Genomic DNA, 5,445 nt, shown 5'->3' on the forward strand with positions numbered 1-5,445 from the left:
TGACAGTGTATGATTTCTATTAACATTACAGAATAGAACATGATCAATATTATCTTTCAACGTTCAATTTAAATAACTGTAATTGCACAAATTATGTAGGCTACAATTTCAGTTTGTTTACTGTGAAATAACTGTCCTTCTGTCCTCTGATAAGCATTGTTCAGGGCTGCCGTTGCCAAAAGCTTTAATGCTTTCTTATGATACTTTTGGGAAAAGCAGCCCTGTTTGAATGCACTGTCAGAAGTGAGTGAGTGAATGCTCTCTATGATTGATTGGTTCTGTCTTGCAACATTTGCGTGTGTTCAGATGAGCAGGGAAATATTTCTATCCTACACAATTACTCGCTAACAAAGGTTATTCGTCCAATTCGATGCATATTGTACGCATTATATTTTTGTTAAATTAACAAAATCACTGGTAAATAAAACACACCTTAGTATCGATATTTTTTGTTTGAGTATCGATACTTTCGATACTCGCGTCAGTATCGATATATCGATACTTTGGATCGATACGCCCATCCCTACTGGTCAGCCCCACGTTCGATAGAACAACGGTGCGTTGTTACAATATATTGTGCTGACCCCAAAGTTTGTGATCCAATTTCTTGTGATCCAATCACAATGTATTTCAGGTATATTTACACCTGGATTTTAATGTGGTTAAAGTATGTTATAGGTGGGTTTTAAAGCTTTAGATCTCCATTACTGGCCACATCAGAATTTCATAATTCTGCCAAATGAAGAACATGAACATACATCATACACAAGCTCAGAGAGTCATTCTCACCTATGGCATGTAAAAACATACTACTTACAAAGCAGCCTTTTAGCTGCGAGACTACACTAGTTGAATAACAGAAGCAAACATCACAGCTGACCAGACTAAGTTCCCCAAGTACACCTTTTAACATGCAAAACTCATTTTAAGAGCTGCTGAAAAAAGGAGTCCCGCAGACCGAGCCGCTGTTTCTCATTAGGTTTGCGACTGAGTCGTCGGCGAGACCAGATCCTGACACGCGTCACATCCAATTACATTACTGGCCCGTGACGGATTGAATAATGAATGAAAAGATATTCCACAGTCTGACCCAGATGGATGTGTTTTCCTTACCTTACAAAAAACAGCTTAACGCATGAAGAGACTAGAAGCGGGTTAACGCAATAGCCAATTTAATAGGTAAAACACAATCAACATGCATGCCAAAAAATGTGAGCCATCTAAATGGCTTTAAAACCATGAGGAGCATCATTATGACAGGGTGAAATGATCTAGATTTTACAAAAGAGCTTGTAAGGCCATGAAGAATGAGTAATCTGCATTGTAAGCAGGGTGCCCGAGCCGCCACATGCAGTCACCACCCAGTAATAACAGTCTGATGCATTTTTGCAATCTGCTGCCCACTCAGGTTAGTAAACATTACTCACAGTGCAAAAGCTCATCACACACGAGGACAAGCACACAGATGAAGCTGGATGCAGAGATGTGCAGAGGACTGTGGTTTGCCTCTCATAAATGCAGGTTCATAAACAAAACCAGATTTAAAGGGCACGGCGGAGAGAAACACACGTCTGCACACGGGCACCTGAAGAGCAATCAAGATGCAGGTATATTTCAGGTTGATGTAGTATGACAAGAGAATTGGTTGCGCAGTGAATGGGGCTAAGGTTAACAGTCCTCCTCTGCATTTAAAGAGCCGGTGTAAAATGCATCTAAAATGGAAACACACGTCTGCACACGGGCACCTGAAGAGCAATCAAGATGCAGGTATATTTCAGGTTGATGTAGTATGACAAGAGAATTGGTTGCGCAGTGAATGGGGCTAAGGTTAACAGTCCTCCTCTGCATTTAAAGAGCCGGTGTAAAATGCATCTAAAATGGAGGTCTGGGACAGACAAGGTGAACATTCATCATGGCATACAGCCACACTCACTGATCTGCATATACACGCGTTCGAACGCACCTCTCCCTCTCGTGTTCCAATTCCTTCTGCCAGGCCAATACATCATTGCACTCCTAAACCAAATGAGGCAATCGCTCAAAATTATTTGCATATAAACTAATGAAACATTGCAAAGTTAAACTCTCTTGAATGTTAATTACAAATGTAATGCACAATTTGCTGATTAATGTTTCATTGCATCTTGTAAGGAGGGACGGTGGAACTTGGGGAACAGCACTGTAGCTGTACGCTAAACAGAGGAAGGTGTTTACGCTCCAGTTCAACATGTACTGCTTCAATATGAAAATAATAAGATTCCTATTTTGTTTCCCTTCTGTGTGTGTGTATAGGAAGGGTATATGGGTGCCGTCAGAATGAGAGTCCAAACAGCTGATAAAAACAGAACAAAAATCCACACCACTCCAGTCAATCAATTAACATCTTGTGAAGCGAAAAGCTGTGTGTTTGTAAGAAACAAATCCATCATTAATACATATTTAACTTCAAACTGTTGTTTCTGGCTCAAATACGAGTTCTCCATCCATAATATTGCTTTCTCCAGTGAAAAAGTTGTCTTGTCTGAATCAGAAGTGAAATATGCACAGATCAAGCACCATTTACAAACAAAAACTGTACAAAATAGTTCTAAACAAATATGTTGGTGGATTTTGACGTGAGAGGACAACTGGAGGAAGTGGTATTATGGATTATGTTTTTGTATTTTGGCAAGAAACAATGGTTTAAAGTTAAATGCCTTGATGATTTTTCACTAGTGGTTGACCGATATGGGTTTTTTGACAACCGATGTCGATATCTTGGAAAGCAGGATGGCCGATATAAAGCCAATGTAATTATTTATTTTAATTTATATTTAAGAAATTTGAAATCATTTGAAAATTGATTAAAAATAATTGTGTAAAATAAACAATTATACTTTAGAAGACAAAGCATGTTTCACAAATAAATAAATATTTAATAAAAATCTAATTAAAAAGGAAGTAAACACTGTAACCAACAGGGCACTCAGTATTCTGGGAGGTTTGTGTGAATCTTTTTTTATTTAATTTTATTCAAATAAAGCCAAGGTAACACTCATTTTACATACAGCACGCAATGAAAATGACATGAATATGACAGCGGGCAAATGCATAAAGTGCAGCATAATTTGAAATAACAGAAGCAAACATCACAGCTGACCAGACTAAGTTCCCCAAGTACACCTTTTAACATGCAAAACTCATTTTAAGAGCTGCTGAAAAAAGGAGTCCCGCAGACCGAGCCGCTGTTTCTCATTAGGTTTGCGACTGAGTCGTCGGCGAGACCAGATCCTGACACGCGTCACATCCAATTACATTACTGGCCCGTGACGGATTGAATAATGAATGAAAAGATATTCCACAGTCTGACCCAGATGGATGTGTTTTCCTTACCTTCCAAAAAAACCCCGCTTAATGCATGAAGAGACTAGAAGTGGGTAAACGCAATAGACAATTTAATAGGTAAAACACAATCAACGTGCATGCCAAAAAATGAGAGCCATCCAAATGACTTTAAAACCATAAGGAACATCATTATGACAGGGTGAAATGATCTAGAGTTTACAAAAGAGCTTGTAAGGCCATGATGAATGAGTAATCAGCATTGTACGCAGGGCGCCTGAGCCGCCACATGCAGTCACCACCCAGTAATAACAGTCTGATGCATTTTTGCAATCTGCTGCCCACTCAGGTTAGTAAACATTACTCACAGTGCAAAAGCTCATCACACACGAGGACAAGCACACAGATGAAGCTGGATGCAGAGATGTGCAGAGGACTGTGGTTTGCCTCTCATAAATGCAGGTTCATAAACAAAACCAGATTTAAAGGGCACGGCGGAGAGAAACACACGTCTGCACACGGGCACCTGAAGAGCAATCAAGATGCAGGTATATTTCAGGTTGATGTAGTATGACAAGAGAATTGGTTGCGCAGTGAATGGGGCTAAGGTTAACAGTCCTCCTCTGCATTTAAAGAGCCGGTGTAAAATGCATCTAAAATGGAGGCCTGGGACAGACAAGGTGAACATTCATCATGGCATACAGCCACACTCACTGATCTGCATATACACGCGTTCGAACGCACCTCTCCCTCTCGTGTTCCAATTCCTTCTGCCAGGCCAATACATCATTGCACTCCTAAACCAAATGAGGCAATCGCTCAAAATTATTTGCATATAAACTAATGAAACATTGCAAAGTTAAACTCTCTTGAATGTTAATTACAAATGTAATGCACAATTTGCTGATTAATGTTTCATTGCATCTTGTAAGGAGGGACGGTGGAACTTGGGGAACAGCACTGTAGCTGTACGCTAAACAGAGGAAGGTGTTTACGCTCCAGTTCAACATGTACTGCTTCAATATGAAAATAATAAGATTCCTATTTTGTTTCCCTTCTGTGTGTGTGTATAGGAAGGGTATATGGGTGCCGTCAGAATGAGAGTCCAAACAGCTGATAAAAACAGAACAAAAATCCACACCACTCCAGTCAATCAATTAACATCTTGTGAAGCGAAAAGCTGTGTGTTTGTAAGAAACAAATCCATCATTAATACATATTTAACTTCAAACTGTTGTTTCTGGCTCAAATACGAGTTCTCCATCCATAATATTGCTTTCTCCAGTGAAAAAGTTGTCTTGTCTGAATCAGAAGTGAAATATGCACAGATCAAGCACCATTTACAAACAAAAACTGTACAAAATAGTTCTAAACAAATATGTTGGTGGATTTTGACGTGAGAGGACAACTGGAGGAAGTGGTATTATGGATTATGTTTTTGTATTTTGGCAAGAAACAATGGTTTAAAGTTAAATGCCTTGATGATTTTTCACTAGTGGTTGACCGATATGGGTTTTTTGACAACCGATGTCGATATCTTGGAAAGCAGGATGGCCGATATAAAGCCAATGTAATTATTTATTTTAATTTATATTTAAGAAATTTGAAATCATTTGAAAATTGATTAAAGATAATTGTGTAAAATAAACATACTTATACTTTAGAAGACAAAGCATTTTTCACAAATAAATAAATATTTAATAAAAATCTAATTAAAAAGGAAGTAAACACAGTAACCAACAGGGCACTCAGTATTCTGGGAGGTTTGTGTGAATCTTTTTTTATTTAATTTTATTCAAATAAAGCCAAGGTAACACTCATTTTACATACAGCACGCAATGAAAATGACATGAATATGACAGCGGGCAAATGCATAAAGTGCAGCATAATTTGAAATCACTAGTTTAAAGTTTGTCGATCGTGCGTCTTCATTGAAGCTGAACTCTCCTGCTGTCCGCATTCAATTCACACGGACCGACCGTCACGCAGAGAACACGCGATCATGCAGGATACAAATGCACACTTCACAAGATCTCAACTAGATTCGACTAAGTCTGCAAGGTTTGTGAAATTTAATGTTCATTAGTCATTCAAAGATTTGTTTAAATTATATAAATGCGTGTT

This window comes from Sinocyclocheilus grahami, unplaced genomic scaffold (genome assembly GCF_001515645.1).
Source record: "Sinocyclocheilus grahami isolate Dianchi unplaced genomic scaffold, SAMN03320097.WGS_v1.1 scaffold23.1, whole genome shotgun sequence".
Taxonomy (NCBI): domain Eukaryota; kingdom Metazoa; phylum Chordata; class Actinopteri; order Cypriniformes; family Cyprinidae; genus Sinocyclocheilus; species Sinocyclocheilus grahami.